The sequence below is a fragment of the Ovis canadensis genome, chromosome 3, assembly GCF_042477335.2.
Source record: "Ovis canadensis isolate MfBH-ARS-UI-01 breed Bighorn chromosome 3, ARS-UI_OviCan_v2, whole genome shotgun sequence".
In the NCBI taxonomy this organism is placed as follows: Eukaryota; Metazoa; Chordata; class Mammalia; order Artiodactyla; family Bovidae; genus Ovis; species Ovis canadensis.
In genome coordinates this window covers 213,183,368-213,204,136 of record NC_091247.1, presented here as the reverse complement: position 1 = coordinate 213,204,136, position 20,769 = coordinate 213,183,368, and the positions used below count along the sequence as shown (strand labels likewise).

General features: G+C 42.5%; 1 pseudogene; it reads right to left on the bottom strand.

The window, feature by feature from the left end:
* Positions 1–6,523: 6,523 nt before the first annotated feature.
* Positions 6,524–15,857, bottom strand: LOC138436425 (negative elongation factor C/D pseudogene; annotated as a pseudogene).
* Positions 15,858–20,769: the final 4,912 nt, after the last annotated feature.

Sequence of the window (20,769 nt, the reverse complement as noted above, 5' to 3'; positions counted from 1 at the left end):
GTCCTATTTGTGTTTGCATGTCGGTGATATATTTCCTGGTCATTGTCTCTTGAATTGACTCCAGTCAGTCTTTTACATCCAACTCCACAGACATTTCTCTTGTCAAAGCCACCAATCAATGATCTTAGCACTGCAAAAATCCAGTGATCAATTCCCAGCCCTCTCTTACTTGGAGTATTTGGAGCTCTGTCCATCTTGAAAGGCTTTTCTCTCAGAGCTCTCAGAATCCCCAATCCTCTCAATCCTCTCCTGAGATTCTGTGTATGTTAGTGATGCTCCTTTCAAGTTTCTTTACTTTTTCCTTTTTCTTTCCTTGTCTTCCAGACTGCAGACCTACTGTGACTCTCAAGTCTATGTCTCTAGAGCTCTGAGTTCCTATATATACTGTCCAAGCACGGAAATCTAATCATAATGATATTGTTACCATCCAGACGGTGATTAGGTTAGGATTTGAATCTCCAGGCTTGTATATCCAAAAATCCAGCTCCGTATCTCTGCTTGGATGTCTCATTAGTCATAAGTCAAACTTAAAACTCCCAACCTCAACCTCAAAGCCCCGAATTGACCCCCAACCCTCTCTCAGGCGTCCCTGTTCAAGCGAAGGCAGTTCCATTGATCCAGTTGATTGAGTCAAGAACCTCAGCTTCTGCAATTGCTGTCTTTTCTCTTGGGCCAAAATCAATCTTTAAAAAAAAAAAAAAAAAAAATTCGGCTTGGTCCCTTGCTAGGTTTCTGACTTCTGTTAACCCTTTCTTGTATTTCCCTGGTGGCCTAGTGGTTAAGGATCTGCCTGCTAATGAAGACATGGGTTCACTCCCTGGTCCAGAGGATTTCTCTTGCCTCGGGGGAACTGCCCCTGTGTGCCACAGCTACTGAAGCCCAGGTGTTGCAGAGCCCGTCCTCCACAAGAGAAGCCCCTGCAATGAAAACCCACTCATTGCAACTGGAGAGTAGCCCCTGATCGACAAAACTAGAGAAAGCTAGCGTGCAAGAAAGAACTGCAAGTTCTTGGAAAAAAAGAGAAAGCACTTTCCTGCACTCACTTTGCTCCATCCCTCAGTTGCCTTGCTTTTAGGTTAACAAGCCAGTGTGGGGCCCAGCTGAAGCCTCTGCACTTGCTGTTCGTTCTGCCTACAAAGTTTTATCTCCAGAGAAATGCAAGACTTGTTCTCTTACTCTCTTCTGATTTCAAGTACTTTTATTGACAAGGCAGTGACCAGAAATGAGAATGTAGTAGGCAGTGCATGGAGATGACAGTTAAGGATTTGGGATTAGAATGTGAGCGTTAATAGACTCTTTCAGGAAGTTTGAACTTGGGCTGTGATCAAGAAAAATTTAAATTAGAGAACTGATGAGAACTCTTCAAAGCTGGAGACCAGCCAGGAACCTGAAGATGTTCCAATTTAGGCTAAGGGTTTTGTGAAAAGAAAGAAAGTGAAAGTGGCATGTGACTCTTTGCCACCGCATGGACTATACAGTCCATGGAATTCTCCACGCCAAAATACTGGAGTGGGTAGCCTTTCCCTTCTCCAGGGGATCTTCCCAACCCAGGGATCGAACTCAGGTCTCCCAAATTGCAGACAGATTCTTTACCAGCTGAACCATAAGGGAAGCCTGAGAATACTGGAGTGGATAGCCTATCCCTTCTCCAGGGGATCTTCCTGATCCTGGAATCAAATCGGGGTCTCTTGCATTGCAGGCAGATTCTTTACCAACCGAGCTAAATATTTAAGGCTATTGGGCATCCCTGATGGTTTGTAAATGATGAGGTAAACTGTGGTGAAGACGGATTGGATGAAGCAGATTAAGGGACCAAATTCTCCAAGTCAGGCTTCAGCAATACGTGAACTGTGAACTTCCAGATGTTCAAGCTGGTTTTAGAAAAGGCACAGGAACCAGAGATCAAATTGCCAACATCCACCAGATCATCGAAAAAGCAAGAGAGTTCCAGAAAAACATTTATTTCTGCTTTATTGACTATGCCAAAGCCTTTGACGGTGTGGATCACAATAAACTGTGGAAAAATGCTGAAAGAGATGGGAATACCAGACCACGTGACCTGCCTCTTGAGAAACCTATATACAGGTCAGGAAGTAAAAGTTAGAACTGAACATGGAACAACAGACCAGTTCCAAATAGGAAAAGGAGTACATCAAGGCTGTATATTGTCACCCTGCTTATTTAACTTCTATGCAGAGTACCTCATGAGAAACGCTGGACTGGAAGAAGCACAGCTGGAATCAAGATTGCCAGGAGAAAAATCAATCACCTCAGATATGCAGATGACACCACCCTCATGGCAGAAAGTGAAGAGGAACTAAAAAGCCTCTTGATGAAAGTGAAAGTGGAGAGTGAAAAAGTTGGCTTAAAGCTCAGCATTCAGAAAATGAAGATCATGGCATCTGGTCCCATTACTTCATGGCAATAGATGGGGAAACAGTGGAAACAGTGTCAGACTTTATCTTTTTGGGCTCCAAAATCACTGCACATGGTGATTGCAGCCATGAAATTAAAAGATGCTTACTCCTTGGAAGAAAAGTTATGACCAACCTAGATAGCATATTCAAAAGCAGAGACATTATTTTGCCAACAAAGGTCCGTCTAGTCAAGGCTATGGTTCTTCCAGTGGTCATGTATGGATGTGAGAGTTGGAATGTGAAGAAAGCTGAGCGTCGAAGAATTGATGCTTTTGAACTGTGGTGTTGGAGAAGACTCTTGAGAGTCCCTTGGATTGCAAGGAGATTCAACCAGTCCATCCTAAAAGAGATCAACCCTGGGTATTCTTTGGAAGGAATGATGCTAAAGCTGAAACTCTAATACTTTGGCCACCTCATGCGAAGAGTTGACTCATTGGAAAAGACTCTGATGCTGGGAGGGATTGGGGGCAAGAGGAAAAGGGGATGACAGAGGATGAGATGGCTGGATGGCATCACCAACTTGATGGACGTGAGTTTGAGTGAACTCCGGGAGATGGTGATGGACAGGGAGGCCTGGCATGCTGCGATTCATGGGGTCGCAGAGAGTTGGACACGACTGAGCGACTGAACTGAACTGAACTGAATTTGCTTGTTGCAAAGGTTGCAGAGATGACGGTGCCTAGAACTAAGGTAGCTGTGTTTCCTGTCTTGGATATCAGTGGACCACAAGAATGAGCCCCAGTGGTAAAGTGGGTAAAGTGTATAAACAACAACAAAAAACCCCAAAACAATACATTTCCATCAGGCATATGAAACATATTTAATTTAATCAAGATGCAGAGAAACAAAACCTTAAATAAGGAGATATACAAAAAATTATTTCTATTATGATACAGTATTTACAAAAATTTATAATCCGTAAGTATGTCCACAAACAGACCCAAGTGTATAATCTAATCTTAATGTATGATAATGGAGAATTACAGACCAGTGTGGCAAGTAATGAGTTATATAATAAATGCTGCTGGAAAAGATTCATCAATTTCATATAAAAATTGAAAACTGGTATTCATCAAAGATCCCAGGAATGACGTGGAAAGAAAAGTCATGAATCTGCAGAAAATATATTGACAAATTTGTAGTATCTGAAACAAGATTCCCAGAAATCAATAAGGAAAACAATCCTTATTAAAGATGTGTAAAAGATGTGTGTGTGAGGCCTAGGAGTCAGAAGAATACCTGAATGGCTAATATTTTGAAAAGTATTCCAACCTTAGTAAAAATCAAGATGAAGACAAGAAGGAGCTGCCATGTTATACCCACTTGATAGGCAGAAATGAAGAAGTCAAACAGTGCTGCCCGTTAGAGAGTTGTAGATTGACAAGAACTCTCGTGGGTTTTTGGTGGGAGTGTAAATTGATTCAACTTGTTTGGCAAACAATTTTTTTTTAAACAGTTGTCTCCTGTGCTTCACATTAATTAAAGGAGAGAGTTATTTTTCTTTAAAATAAATTTTTTTTTTACTTGGTTGTAGCAGGTCCTTGGGCTTCCCAGGTGGCACTAGTGGTAAAGAGTCCCCTCTCCACTCCCTGAAAAATGCAGGAGATGTAGGAGACGCAGGTTCGACCCCTGCGTTGGGAAGATCCCCTGGAGGAGGAAATGGCCACCCACTCCAATCTTCTTGCCTGGAGAATCCCATGGACAGAGGAGCCTGGCGGGCTACGGTCCATAAGGTCACGTGGAGTTGGACGTGACTGAAGTGACTTAGCACCCACGCATGCAGTGGGTCTTTAGCTGTGGCACGGGTGATCTGGTTCCCTGACCAGGGATCAAACTCAGGCCCGCTGCACTAGGAGTGCAGGTATTAATATTGGGCCATCAAGAAAATCCTTTGTCAAACAAGTTTTCACTGTCTTTTAAAATTATACATTCTCTTATCCTTCGTATACACATGGAGACCTTCTTCCATACGTGTATCAGGAGACATGAGGAAGAATATGGTAGCATTCATGGTCTGAAACATCAGAAGGAGGAATAATATAGTCAAAAAGAAGTTAATGATTTAAAGTTAATTCGGATCCTTGGTTGGGGCTTCCCTGGTAGCTCAGCTGGTAAAGCTGAGCAGCAGTACAGGAGACCCCAGTTCAACCCCTGAATCAGGAAGATCCCCCGGAGAGGGGAACAGCTACCCACTCCAGTATTCTTGCCTGGAGAAGCCCCATGGACAGAGGAGCCTGGCATGGGGTCACAAAGAGTTGGATATGACTGAGCGACTCTCACTTTCAAGGACTCGGTTGATTTTAGAAGCATCATTTTGGGTAAAAAGAGCAAGTCTTGAAATACATAATCTTCAAAAATCAAATAATATTATTGAAGGGTGCATAAATATGTGATTTAAAAAGCTATAAAACTGAGGGAAGGATAAAGGAAATTCAGGAAGATGGTTGGAGAAACAGACTAAGATAAAGGAGACATACAGATGAGCTGATGAAATGTGTAGGTAACAGTATGTGTTGGTAATGTTATACGACTTCTGCTTTAGACTCACCTCTTTTTTCTTTTTTTTTACTGACATGTAATTCTCTATAAGCTGCACATTTTTTTGTAGGCTCAATAGTTGGAGTACACGGACTTAGTGGCTCCACAGCATGTGGTAGTCTCCTGGGGATAGAACGTGTTCCCTGCATTGGCAGATTCTTATCCTTATTCACTGTGCCACAAGGGAAGTCCCCTCATTTTACTTTGATTAGATTTAATATATTCATAAAAATTACTTGAAAACATAAATCTTTTGAGATGGCATGTTTTTAAAATTGTGTGCTAAGTTGCCCCAGTAGTGTCTGACTCTGTGACCCTATGGACTGTAGCTTGCCAGGCTCCTCTGTCCATGGGATTCTCCAGGCAAGAATACTGGAGTGGGTTGGCATTTCCTTCTGCAGGGGATCTTCCCAACCGAGGGATCAAACCCACGTCTCTTATGTCTCCTGCATTACCACTAGTGCCATCTTAAGTAATTTATTCTCCTGTCTGCACCAAGTGACTTGCTGAATCTTAGTTCTCTGACCAGAGATTGGACCTGTGGCCTTGCCAGTAAGAGAAGGGAGTCCTAACCACTGGGCTCCCAAGGAATTCCTGAGGCCACACCTCTTATACCTTGTTTGTGAGAGTCCAAGCTACTTATAGGTGTAGAAACACATTCAAATTCTCTTATAAGTAAATACTGAATTTTCCATTTCTTAGAATGTCTCTAAGTTGAAAAAAAAGACATCAAAGTTAGTGAATTTGTAACTTGAACTTCATTGTTCTGATTTTGTTCAAAATATAGAGAATAAAATAAGTATTACTTATGATATACATGTTGCCAAGTAATAATGCTTATGACAAAAATCAACAGGTAAAGAATGTAAAGTACAAAGAATTTGTATTACTAAAGTTTTGATGATCACTATCCCAGCACAGGACTGGTCAAAATGACTCTAATTTCCATGTCTTTGAAAGCATTGTTTTCCCACATTATCTTTCCAGTTATCAAATAGAGTCATAATTGTCTTCTGATAATTCACAATAGAGACAGTAAATGCTTCCTTGAAAATCTTTGTTTACCTGCCTGGAGACTTGAGTGGGTGCATTAGTGGGTTCAATGGCATGTGCTCAGTTTTACATGTAGAGTTTCTGATGCTGGTGGTGGACTTACATTTAATCCTGCCTCTTGAATCTGGGGTGACAGTATTTCTTGAAAACTTGAAAAGTCGTTTGACTTTTTATTTGTTATTGATTTTTTGGACCCAAGTGCTTTATTTACACAGTAGAAAGCCAACACCAGAATGTATACTTTCCAACTGTACAAAGACTTTTATTTGTTCTTGGAAAATTAAAGCAATTACAATAATATGAAGTAAACAATCAAGTCTTGTGAAAAAAGCTAAGTTAACTTTGTTAAGATTGCTAACATTCCTTTTTTTTTAAACAAAAGTTCTCTACCTCCTGCTACTAGAACCCATTTCCAAGGTGTTGACTGGGCCTCTCTTCACCAGTAGCTTCTGCAAAAGGATTCTCCACAGTGGGTCTGCTGGAATGTTCTGCTGTGGGTTTGGGGTTGCTCTGACTCAGTCCAGCAGCATGAAGTTAGACTGGCAGTGAGCTATGAACTCCATCACAGGGTCATGTTCACCCGCCCTTTTCAGGGTGCTAGCAATGCTGTCGTTTTCCAGGATGGGCAGGAAAAGCCTCACAAAGTCAGAGGTGTAAGGAGGGATGATCATATCCAGCACCTCGGTCACAAAGTAGCGGATGAGAGACAGGTCGGTGTCCAGCTTCTCCAGACACCTGCGGATGTAGGCAACCACGGGGAGCACATGGCCGCAACTCAGCAGGTGCACCATCCTGTCCAGGAGGGTCTTCTTCACCTCGAGCTGCTTCATGGCATCTAGCTCGGGGTACTTGGTCTCCAAGAGCTTGATCAGCAGTTGCAAGATGTGGGGGTGCAGGAGGGGATGGTAGGTGCTGACCTCGTCCAGCAGGGCCAGGGGCACCAGAGTGGGGTGGGTGTGCTGTTCAAAGAACGTGGGCTTCGACACGGTCCAGTCCACCCACGTCAGCACACCCACTGCCACTACTGGAAATCTGATGCACCTATAGAGGGTGCCCAGCTCGGCCAGGAGCTTGCTTGCCCCTATGTTCTCAGCACAGCACAAACTGTGAACAGTTTCAATAGCCTTCGCCGTTGCCTTCAGCTCATCTTGATTGATGCTCAGGCGTTTGTTCTTCTTCCAGATCTCCACCACACTGGCCGCATAGGCCAAGAGATGGATATACTTGTGCTTGTGGTCTGGGTTAATCCTGGCCCCGGGTTTAAAGAACGATTGCATGAACAGGTCCAGGAAGGCGGGCACCCGGATGAGCTCGACAGGAGGCGGTTCCTTGCTGGTAACAAATAGGTTGTAGAGAACGGTGATGTCGGCTGGATTCAGGGCCCCCTTGGACAGCATGGCCCCCAGGGCCTGGCACAGCCTGGGGTAGGAGGCAGCTCTGCCCAGGGCAAGCGGGATGCGACTGGCATCGTGGCCGCTCTCCTGGGCAAAGCGCTGGACCTCCTGTGCGACCCTGCGCATTGCCCCACCCCGCTGGCCTTCCTGGGCCAGCACGGCCATCAGGACCTGAGCCAGCAGGTACGTGTGCTCCCCGTGGCACACCATCTTAGAAAACTGAGGCAGATTTTCTGCAAGGTGGGCTTCTCCTCCATCCAAAATGGTAGCTAGAGAGCTCCCGAGAACTCTAGAGAACACTTCCAGCTGCTGGCAGGCTGCCACCACGCCAGTGATCTCGCCTTGGTATCCTGCATCAGAAATGAGCTTGACCGTGAATTTCAGCATCAGACAGTCTGGGTGCACTTCCATCAGCCGGTAAACAAGATCCCTCCAGGTGGGATGTGCAATCATTTGTTCCAGCCAGGCGGGGGTCGCCCCTTCGTTTGCAAAGATAGAATCTGCTTTGCGGGGGTCAAAGTGTTGCATCACTAAGTTCTTCAAGTGGTTTTCCACAGTTTCCTGAACCTGCACTGGTTCCACCCCGGTCTGAATGAGCCACTGGGCCAGCAGGTTGATGGTCTGGGCCACAGCTGTGTAGTTGTCTGATAAGAGGTGGATCACCTCCTCTGGAGACCCTCCTGCCTGGAAATATCTCATCAAAGTGTTGAAGACAGAGGGTTCCATGATATAATCTGGGGTAGAAAATTTCCGCAGGCATTCTTGCTGGACCTGGGCGTCTTCTTCTCCCAGCACACCATCTTCTGGCTGCTGGTCACCCCACTCGGCAGGGCTCCCGAAGTCATCCCGGTCAGTGCCCCTGGTGGCGCCAGGCATGGCCCCCACTGGACTCTTCTGAAGCTGCCTGTTTAGGAAGGGATAACAGGATTATGGCCACCTCTCTCTTCTTTTCAAGGCTTTGGTATGTAAAACTGATGTTTCTTTTTCAAAAATGTTTATTAGTTTTTCTATTTGGCTGTACCGGGTCTTAGTTGGGGCATGCAGGACCTAGTTCCCTAACCAGGTAATGAACCCTGGCCCCCTGAGTTGGGAGCACAGAGTCTTAGCCACTGGACCATCACAGAGTCACCAAATAGATGTTTCTTGACAGGAATATGAATTTACTGATTAGATCATAGGAGGGCAAGTTTCTTCTGTCTACTCTTGGAATTGCAGTCTGATGTTCCAGAGGTCATTTCATTGGCCAGTTGAGATGCTTCTCTATGATGATCACATGTTAAATTTATACTCTGATAAAATTACTATTTTCAAAAATTTGGAAAAACTTTACTTTCTCCAGACAACTAATATATTCTGTCAAAGATTAATCACCTGTGTCTTTTAGCTCTGACACTCTAGAGAGTAATCAGTAATCCTTGATCAACTTCTGACACAAAACTAATTACTATGCTCAAATAGTTCTTATTTTTTATACTATTGCTATGCCTTTTCTTTCAATGAATCTTCCATTCAATTTGGACTTTTAAAATCTATTTTATTATTTTTGTTTTCTTCGTATTACATATTTATTCACTTCACTATAATTTGAGCACTTTTCTGTGTACCAGGCAATTGTCTGTATGTACAGTGAAAGGTTTAGGTTTTTTACTAAAAACAAAGGTAAGTTTGCATGGAGAAGTAACAGAAAATGGTTTTCTTTGAAAAAGAGTGTGCCTGTCAAGGGAGAATGGCTAGACAGGAGCCACGGGGACAAGGGGGCACCAGGTGGGCAGGTGTTAGGCTGGCAGTGGCTGTGGGCTTTAGGGAGTGGGAAGTGAGGGGGAGTAGAGGACTGAGTGAGTGTTTCATTCACTTTCTTCAACAGATTCAAAGATGAAGGTTTACATGAGGGGAGACAGAAGAAAATCAAAAACAGAAGGCTTGGTAACTTACAGGGATATGGCCTTCGGGGAACAGGAGGACCGCAGGGAGCGCACAAGCTCCTCAGTTGCAGGTTGATCCACAGTCTATCCCAGCTCCTGAAAAATAAAAAGAGCAGTTCAAACTCACACTGCTGGTAAGATTTGTGGTTAGGATCCACACTCAGCTCTGCCAAACTAAAAGCCCTCAGTATTATACAGTGGAATAAAACGCAGCAGTGAAAAACAAAACAAAACCTGAAACTCCAATACTTTGGCCACCTCATGCGAAGAATTGACTCATTGGAAAACACCCTAATGCTGGGAAGGATTGGGGGCAGGAGGAGAAGGGGACGACAGAGGATGAGAGGACTGGATGGCATCACCGACTCGATGGACATGTGTTTGGGTGGACTCCGGGAGTTGGTGAACAGGGAGGACTGGCATGCTGTTCATGGGGTCGCAAAGAGTCGGACACAACTGAGCGACTGAACTGAACTGAACTGAACAAAAATATGTGTGAAGTAGGACAATACACACCAACATGAAATGACATCCCAGCTATATTTGAGATAAATCAGATTAACACAGTAGAACAAGTTTCTTAAATTGAAAAACAGACCCGATGATTATTCACATAATCAGAGGGCTTCCCTGGGAAATTCTACTAACATTCAAATAATAGTTAAACCTTTCACAAACTCTCCCCAAGTACAGAAGAGCAAGAAAGACTTCCAGCTCACTCTAAGAGGCCAGTATTCATTATCCTGTGTTATCAGTTAGGGTCCTACTACAGAAACCGAACCCGTAGGAGATGTGTATTATGAGATTTCTCACAAGGAATTGGCTTACACGACTGAGGGAACGGTCTAGGCAAGCCTGAGATCCTTGGGGCAGCCTCAGAAAAGGCAGACTGGCATTCTTTGGTACCAAGGATGCTATTCCCCACAGACAGAATGTATTCTCTTTAGGGAAACCTCAACTCAACTCTTAAAGCCTTCGTTAATTAGATCAGGCTAATTGATTTATCAAGGATCATCTTGCTTCTTTAAAGTCAATTGATACAGATTGTAATCACATCAAAAAATACCTGAAATATAACTATATCCTCCAAGTTTCCACAAAACCACACTTGATGCCTGAGCCACACAGGGGAATCCCAAGAAAGCTACTAATATCCTTTATGAATACAGGGAAAAAAATCTTAAACAAAATCCCCACAATCTGAACCAGGCAAGGTAAGGACTATACACCACGACTCAGCAGAATTTGTATCAGAATTGTGAGGTTGATTAGACTTATGAAAAACAATCAATGTAACATGTCAATAGAATAAGGGACAAAAACCATATCATCTCAACAGAGGCTGGAAAAACTGTTTCTAAAAGTTAAACATAGAGCTGCCATATAAGGAGCTGTGTCCGACACTTGTGACCCCATGGACTAAAGCCCATCAGGCTCCTCTGTCCATGAATTTCTCCAGGGAAGAGTACTGCCATTTCCTTCTCCAGGAGATCTTCCCCACCCAGGGATTTAACCCCAGTCTCCTATATTGCAGGCAGATTCTTTACCAACTGAGCCACCTGAGAAGCCCTATGGCTCAGCCAGTCCTTTCAGATCGCATATGCAAGAGAAATGACAACCTAGCTCCACACAAAATACTTTTCAGGTGAACATAGCAATGTTACTCACAATGGCCACAAGGTAGAAACACCCAAATGTCCATCAACTGATGAATGGATGAACAAAGCATGGTATACAGTGGAATGTTACCTAGCCATGAAGAGGAATAAAATACTAACTCGTGTTCAGCATGGATGAATCTTGAAAAGTTGCAAAGTGAAAGAATCCCAGTACAAGAGGTCATATACTATATCATCCACTTAAATGAAACAGTCAGTGTGGGCAAATTTGTAGAGATAGAAAATCAATTAGAGGTTGTCAGGAAATAGTGTGGGGCGGGATGGAAAGTGTCTGCTAATAGACTCCTTTTAGAGTGATGAAATGCTCTGGAATTAGATAGTGGGGTGGCTGTACAGCATTGTGAATATGCTAACAAACTACTGAATTTTATACTTTAAAAGAGTGAATTGTATGGTTTGGACATTGTGTCCAGTTTTTTAAAGTGCTCACACAGTCCAGCTCACATAGACCAGATTTCAACTAAATTGCTTAGGCATATGAAACAATTATTTATATTTAAGTAAGCTAACAATTATATTTTAAAAATTGCAACTTCAAATTTGTAGGATTCAAATAATTAGTTATAACTGTCATTTAATATAACTAATATGATTGGTTATATTAGTCTCCTCTATCATTTCCATCCGCCATATAGACAAACTAATTATTACCAGTTTTGGGAGGAAAAAACAAAACTCCATTGAATATCACAAGGCTCTTTTGCTATCACCCCATTTTTAACATTTCTTTTATAGGAAAACTCTTTTAAAAAGTTCCTTGTCTTTGCTGTGTGGTGATCTTTTTTTCCTGCACATTCTCTCTTTAATTTACCCCAATCAAGCCTCACTTCCAACCTACATGGACACCCAACCTGTGAAAGTCACAAATCCACGATCTTAACATTGCAAAAATCTAGTGATCATTTCCCAGCCCTCTCTTACTTGGAATATCTGGAGCTCTGTCCACCTTGAAAGGCTTTCTTCTCAGGGCTCCCAGGACCCAGTCCTCTCCTGAGATTCCCTCTTTGTCAGTGGCCGCTCCTTCCAAGTGTTCTTTGCTTCTTCTCCTTCTCTCTTCCTCTCTCCGACTGTGAACCTACTGCGTCTTGCAAGGTGACATCTCCAGAGCTCTGCAATCCTATATATACTGTCCAGGCACGAAAATCTAATCATAATGATTTTTTTTTACCACCCACACAGTGATTAGATCTGGATTTGAATCTTCAGCCTTGTATATCCAAAGTCCCAGCTCAGTATCCCTGATTGAGTGTCTTACAGGTCATAAGTCAAACTTAAAACTCCCCACCTCAATCCTGACGTCCAGCCCTGACCCTCTCAGGCCTCACAGCTTAAGTAAAGCCGATTCCATTAGTCCAGTTGATTGAGTCAAGAGCCTTAGTATTTCTGACTCTTCTCCTTTCTCTTGGTCCAAGCTCAACTTGTGAGAAGAAAATCTAACTTGGCCCCTTGCTGTTTCTGACTTCTCTTAACACTTTCCTTCCTGCATATGACCCAACAAGCCCACTCCTGGGTATATATGTGAATAAAAACATAATTTGAAAGGATATGTGTTCCTGCATGATCATTGCTGCACTGTTCACAATAACTGGGACATGCAAGCAACCTATTCATAAATGTTCATTGACAGAGGAATGAATAACGAAGATGTAGGGCATATATATGATGGAATATTGCTCAGCCATAAAAAAGAACAAAACAATGCCATTTGCAATGATATGGATGGACCTAGAAACTGTCATAATGAGTGAAATAGGTCAGACAGAGAAAGACAAATATATGATATTGCTAATACATGAAATCTAAAAAAAAAAAAAAAACCGTGCAGATGAACCTATTTACAAAACAGAAATTGAGTCACAGACATAGAAAAGAAATTTATGGTTACCAAAGGTGGGGGGAGGGATAAATTAGGAGATTGGGATTGACATATATACACTAATATATACAAAATAGGTAACTAATAAGAACCTGATGTATAGCACAGGGATGTCTATTCAATACTCTGTAATGATCTATATGGAAGTGGAATCTAAGGAGGAGTGGGTATATGTATAACTGTCTCACTTTGGTGTAGAGCAGAAATTAACACAACATTCTAAATCAACTATACTCCAATAAAAATTTAAAACAAAACCCAAAACCACTTTCCTTCACTCACTCTGCTCCATCCTCTCTGGATGCTTTGCTGTTCAGCTAACAAGCCAGGCACTGTCCCAGTTTAGGCCTTCGCACTTGCTGTTTGCTCTGCCTAGAAAGTTATTTCTCCAGATTAAAAGCAAGACTTGTTCTCTCATCTTCTTCCGGTTTCTTTTCAAGTACTTTTAGTCACAAGGCATGTGACCAGAAATGAGACTGGAGTCAGTGGTTGGAGAAGACGATCAGGGGTTTGGGATTAGAGTGTGAGGGTTAATGGAATCTCCCAGGTTTGTCTTAAAACAAGCAAATGTCTGTTTGCCTGTGTCAGATCTTAGTTGCGGCACACAGGATTCTTGCTGTGTCATGAAGAATATTTCGTTGCAGCACCTGGACTCTTTAGCTGTGTGTGGGCTTCCATAGTGTCAGAGTGTGGGCTCCCTGTAGTAGACACAGGCTTACTTGCCCTGAGGTATGTGGAATCTTCCCGAATCCATGTCTCCTGCATTGGCAGGCAGATTCCCAACCACTGGAATTATTTCACACAATGCTTTATTTTCTACCCTCACATATCTGTAAACTCCCATTGAGAAGCCTTCCTGATCTCTCACTATTAAATAATTTATCCATTCAAAATTATTTATGGGGCAAAAAAGAATATTTTCCTCTTACTAAATATTTTTCAAAGTATTAGGATCCCCTGGTGGCTCAGACAGTAAAGAATCTGCCTGTAGTGCAGAAGACTTGGGTTCGATCCCTGGGTCAGGACGATCCCCTAGAGAAGGGAATGGCAACCCACTCCAGTATTCTTGCCTGAAAATCCCATGGACAGAGGAGCCTGGCAGGCTACCATCCATGGGGTCACATAGAGTTGGATAAGTTTTAGTGATTACATAATAACCTATTCTGTGTCAAGGAAAACAACAGAATGGGAAAGACTAGAGATCTCTTCAAGAAAATTAGAGATACCAAGGGAATATTTCATGCAAAGATGGGCTCGATAAAGGACAGAAATGGTATGGGCCTAACAAAAGCAGAAGATATTAAGAAGAGGTGGCAAGAATACACAGAAGAACTGTACAAAAAAGATCTTCACTACTCAGATAATCATGATGGTGTGATCACTCACCTAGAGCCAGACATCCTGGAATGGAAGCCAAGTGGACCTTAGAAAGCATCGCTATGAACAAAGCTAGTGGAGGTGATGGAATTCCAGTTGAGCTATTTCAAATCCTGAAAGATGATGCTACGAAAGTGCTGCACTCAATATGCCAGCAAATATGGAAAACTCAGCAGTGCCCACAGGATTGGAAAAGGTCAGTTTTCATTCTAATCCCAAAGAAAAGCAATGCCAAAGAATGCTCAAACTATTGCACAATTGCACTCATCTCACACGCTAGTAAAGTAATACTCAAAATTCTCCAAGCCAGGCTTCAGCAGTACTTGAACCATGAACTTCCAGATGTTCAAGCTGGTTTTAGAAAAGGCAGAGGAACCAGAGATCAAATTGCCAACATCCGCTGGATCATGGAAAAAGCAAGAGAGTTCCAGAAAAACATCTATTTCTGCTTTATTGACTATGCCAAAGCCTTTGACTGTGTGGATCACAATAAACTGTGAAAAATTCTTAAAGAGATGGGAATACCAGCCCACCTGACTTGCCTCTTGAGAAATCTGTATGCAGGTCAGGAAGCAGCAGTTAGAACTGGACATGGAACAACAGACTGGTTCCAAATAGGAAAAGGAGTACGTCAAGGCTGTATATTGTCACCCTGCTTATTTAACTTCTATGCAGAGTGCATCATGAGAAACGCTGGGCTGGAAGAAGCACAAGCTGGAATCAAGATTGCCGGGAGAAATATCAATCACCTCAGATATACAGATGACACTACCCTTATGGCAGAAAGTGAAGAGGAACTAAAAAGCCTCTTGATGAAAATGAAAGTGGAGAGTGAAAAAGTTTGCTTAAGTCTCAACATTCAGAAAACCAAGATCATGGTATCTGGTCCCATCACTTCATGGGAAATAGATGGGGAAACAGTGGAAACAGTGTCAGACTTTATTTTTCTGGGCTCCAAAATCACTGCAGATGGTGACTGCAGCCATGAAATTAAAAGATGCTTACTCCTTGGAAGAAAAGTTATGACCAACCTAGATAGCATATTCAAAAGCAGAGACATTACTTTGCCGACTAAGGTCCGTCTAGTCAAGGCTATGGTTTTTCCAGTGGTCATGTATGGATGTGAGAGTTGGACTGTGGAGAAAGCTGAGCACTGAAGAATTGATGCTTTTGAGGTGTGGTGTTGGAGAAGAAGACTCTTGAGAGTCCCTTGGACTGCAAGGAGATCCAACCTGTCCATTCTAAAGGAGATCAGTCCTGGCTGTTCATTGGAAGGACTGATGCTAAAGCTGAAACTCCAGTACTTTGGCCACCTCCGGAGAAGAGCTGACTCATTGGAAAAGACTCTGATGCTGGGAGGGATTGGGGGCAGGAGGAGAAGGGGACGACAGAGGATGAGATGGCTGGATGGCATCACCGACTCGATGGACATGAGTTTGAGCAAGCTTTGGGAGTTGGTGATGGACAAAGAAACCTGGCGTGCTGCAGTCCACGGGGTCTCAAAGAGTCTGACATGACTGAGACAGTGAACTGAACTGAACATGCTTCAAGAAGGTGGCATCCACTGGCTTATGCTCAGGATGAGAACTTTTTTTCGCCATGTTTCTGTCGTCCAGTGTCCCATTCCTGGCAGTTTCAATAGTATGAGTTATGGTGAACGGTTGTGCAAGCAGTGAGAATCCTGCAGTTCATTTATAGGAAAGCCTTAACCAGTCCAGGCAGGTTAGACATGAAGACACAGTTCTGTGGTGCTGGGTGGGAAGGAGGACTTGTGCTGTAAGAGTAGGTTAAAAGCCACACGTGAGAGCTTGACAGTGTGAGATGATGTTATCCCTGGTTAGTTGTACTGAGCAAGTGCTTAGTCACTCAGTCATATCAGACTCTTGCAGCCCCATGGATTGTAGCTCGCCAGGCTCCTCTGTCTATGGGATTTCCCAGGCAAGAATAGTGGCGTGGGTTGCCATTTCCTCCTTCAGGGGATCTTCCCCACCCAGGGATCAAACCCTGGTCTCCCGAGTGTCTGGCATCTCCTGCATTAACAGACAGTTTCTTTACAACTAGCGCCGCCAGCACTTGTACTGTAATTTGATGAAAGTCATTGGGTTGGAGAAAGCGATTTCAAGGGTCTATCATTTTTTAACCTTAATCCAGGTTTCATGTTGTTTGTGGCTCTCAAAATGATTAGTGCCAACAGTTAAGGCTTAGGGTCCTAGTGACCTTGTGTTTATTAGAGGTTTTAGCTCTTTTGCTCTTTCATGTCCCTTTGTTCTTGACGATGTCAGTACATTAAGTATAAAAATGACAGTGTGGGACTTCCCTGGTGGTACAGTTGTTAAGACTCCATGCTTCCACTGCAAATGGCACAGGTTTGATCCCTGATTGGGGCAGTAAGTTCCCACATGTTTCAAGGTGTGGCCAAAAATTAATAAATATGATAGTGCAAAAATGATTGTACACTAACATTACAGAGTTGTGTTACTCTGAGCTATTTTCTTCTGCCTCTGACTGTTTCTGGTATGAAAACAGACGGCCTCCAGTGAGAAATTATTAAGCTATTTCTTCTTAACTATAATTAAACCATCTTCAAAAATAGACTTTTATACATTCATGAAAGAAACACTTATTCACAAGATGATATGAATGGATCATATGGATTTTTTAATTGTATGAAATTCACTGAAAAGTGAGAAAGGACCTACAGGGTTGGCCTCACTGTCTTCACTAGCTACCTGATTTCCTACATGGTGACTTTAAGAAATAAGGCATCCTAATTTGCATAAAATTTGGGACAAGCTTAATTGATCAACCCTCCTTTACTCATATACTCAGACCACATGTATAAAATGGGGGAGTGATAATCTGAAACCCCATCAAGTAATACTCTATTCATGCAAATTTTGTCATTGCACAAGTCAATTTGGGTTTTTTTGTTGTTGTTCTTAGTTCAAGTTTGACTTGATACGTTTTTTACATCCCAAGGAAAGATATTGGGGAATATGTGGGAGGGGCAAGTTTAAACCCTGTTGCTGCGGGGCTGCTCTGCAGGCCTGCCCAGTCCCTCTCATGTGGAAAGTGAAAGTGTTAGTCTCTCAGTCCTGTCTGACTCTTTGTGACCCCGTGGACTGTAGACCAATTTCATGGACTTTGAATACCAGACTTCTCTGTCCATGGAGTTTTCCAGGCGAGAATACTGGAGTGCGTTGCCTTTCCCTTGCTCTAGGGGATCTTCCCAACCCAGGGATAAAACCTGGGCCTCCCACATTGCTGGCAAATTCTTTACCATCTGAGCCACCAGGAAAGCACATCCCTCTTCCATGCTAGGGCTCAACTCTAATGTCCTCCCTCATCCCTGCAGTGGTCTTTTCTCAGATGTGACTGGTTCTGAGCTGGGTACCACCAGGACAAGAACCGGCCCCCATCTGTCTGGGCTTGTGTGCCTGACTGTCAGCGCCCAGACTGGGCTGATCTTGTCGCCTTCCCCTCACTGTGACCAAGCACCAGACACTTAGTTGATTTTGATGGTGTTTTTCCCCATTTGATTAACACTCTCCTTTATCTTTCACTAAAAAGAGGGAGAGAGACTGGGGAGCTATTCCCTCTGTCTTTCCCAGCTTTGAAGTCACAGTCATGGTGGCAAGCCCTGATCCCAAATTGCCCTACAGCCCTTACATGCACCCTCACTTCCCCTTCCCTCATTGTGATCTGAAACCTTGTCAAAATCTAAACCAAAGACCATATTGCTGTCACAATCTGTGAAGGCCGATCTTGCTTTGTTGTTGTTCAGCCGCTCAGTGGTGTCTGACTCTTTGTGACCCCATGGACTGCAGCACACCATGCTTCCCTGTCCTTCACCATCTCCCAGAGTTTGCTCAAACTCATGTCCATTGAATCGGTAATGCCATCCAATCATCTCATCCTCTGTCGTCTCCTTCTCCTTCCCTCAGTCTTTCCCAGCATCGGGGTTTTTTCCAGTGAGTCAGCTCTTTGCATCAGGTGGCCAAAGTATTGGAGCTTCAGCATCAGCATCAGTCCTTCCAAAGAATATTCAGGGTTGATTTCCTTTAGGATTGACTGGTTTGGTCTCCCTGAAGTCCAAGAGAGTCTCCAGAGTACTCCAACACCACAGTTCAAAAGCATAAATTCTTCGGCACTCAGTCTTTTTTATGGTCCAACTCTCACATCCGTACATGACTGCTGGAAAAACTGTAGTTTGACCATGCCAACGGACCTTTGTTGGCAGAGTAATGCCTCTGCTTTTTGGTGCTCTTGTCTAGGTTTGTTTTTGCTGTTCTTCCAAGGAGCAAGAATCTTTTAATTTCATGGCTGCAGTCACCATCCGCAGTGATTTTGGAGCCCAAGAAAATAAAAGTCACTGTTTCCATTGTTTCCCCATCTATTTGCCAGGCCTCTGAAACCTTGGTTTCCTGCATTGCAGGCAGATTCTTTACCATCTGAGCCACCAGGGAAGCCCTTGCTTTATATCATGTCTAAAAACAGTTGTATTATTTTGATGGCACTTATTAAATAGTGTTGGAATCGAAGAGGAAAGGAGGAGGAAGGATCAATTTAGAATTTGGGATTAGCAGATACACACTACTATATATAAAATAAACAACAATGTCCTACTGTATCAATATCTTGTAATAACCCATAATGGGAAAGAATCTGAAAAATAATTACTTTGATGTATACCTGAAATACTATAACTCAATTATACTTCAATAAAAAAGAGTTGTATTATTTCAATGTCATTTTTATTTATTACCTTACGTATATTTAGTATCTAGAATATACTTTTTGGTGTAAAGATTCTAAAACTTTTATGACTTTTATACACAGAAGCATACAAACACATCTGATGAAAAAATTGTGTATGTATTTTGCTTAGACACAAACATCTTATTTTAAAATTTTAAATTATTTATTTACTTGACTGCACTGGATCTTCATTTCAGCACATGGGATTTTAGTTGTGGCTTGTGCAATCTAGTTTCCTGACCAGGGATAGACAAACCCAGGCCCCCTGCACTGGGGTCTCAGAGTCTTAGCCACTGGACCATCACCAAAGTCTTAATTTTGTTTATTTTATCTGACTAGGTAAAACACATAAAAACAGACTATTTCATACCTCATATTCTTTCTAATGCAAAATTTATCAGACATACTGTATTGAAGGACCTGTCAAAGTTTCTTTACTCCTCCATGAAAACCCCATCAAGGAATTAACAGAGTGCCCACTCACCAGGACTTGGGAAATAAAGTTTATACACTTCAAGTGAAGAATTTACAGCTTCCCCAGTAAGTACAGATTGTTACTGACTGCTGCTGCTTTATTCATATAGTCATAAAAGCATCATGTTTTTATTAACCAACATGAATTATATTTAAGGTACAATGCTTTGCAGTGATCTTCCCAGAAATACCATTAAGAGAAATAATGGGTGTATCTGAGAAGCCAACTGTCAGCAGATAGATCTGTGGCTCTTGGTTAGTTCCAGGAGCCCCTGACCTGGGTGCTCATTTTAGCAGAGAGCCTCCGACTGGAGGGTTCTAAACACAGAGGTGAGGGATCTTTTTTTTTTCAACTCAAGCAATTATCTGTGAATCTCAGCATTCCGTACAAGATACAGAGCCACCATTTGCTCATTTCTCAGTTGGAGGCCCAAATTTGTTTTTTCTCCATTGTAGTCGTCTATGGGGTCGCACAGGGTCGGACACAACTGAAGTGACTTAGCAGCAGCACCAGCAGTTGTCATAAAAAATCTCTGATTTATATATATGTGTGTGTGTGTGTGTGTGTGTGTGTATACACACATATATATATAGCATCAGGCTTCTCTGGTGACTCAGTGGTAAAGAATCTGCTTGCCAGTGCAGGAGAGGCAGTTTCCATTCCTGGGTCAGGAAGATCCCCTGAAGAAGGAAATGGCAACCCACTCCAGTATTCTTGTCTGGAAATCCTGTGGACAGAGGAGCCCTGAGGGCTGTGGTCCATGAGATTACAAAGAGTTGGACACGATTTAGCAAATAAATAAACAATTTTATATTTATATATATATACACACACACACACATATAATTGAATCACATTACTATCCAGTAGAAATTAGCACAACATTGTAAATAAACTGTACTTCAGTAAAATAAAAATTTTAAAAACTTTCTGATTTTGTAATTCCCTGGATGTCCAGTGGTTAGGACTCCTCACTTTCACTGCCAAGAGTGCAGATTCAGTCTTCGTTAAGGAACTAAAATCTTACTAGCTGCACAGCACGGCAAAAAATTGAAAAAGAAAAGATAACAAAGAAATAAAATAGTTCTGATTTTAATTTTCATATTGTCATTTTTAAGCTTCTCAGAACTGCTTCTTTTCCTGTGTTCAGCTTAGAGAATGCTGACCTTCCTGACAAAAAGTTGTTGGTAAAAAGAATCTTGGAAATATATAAAAGAAGGTACTCTTTCTCTCTTGAAACTACAAAAATCAGCCGATACAGTTCTGAATCATAAAACTCT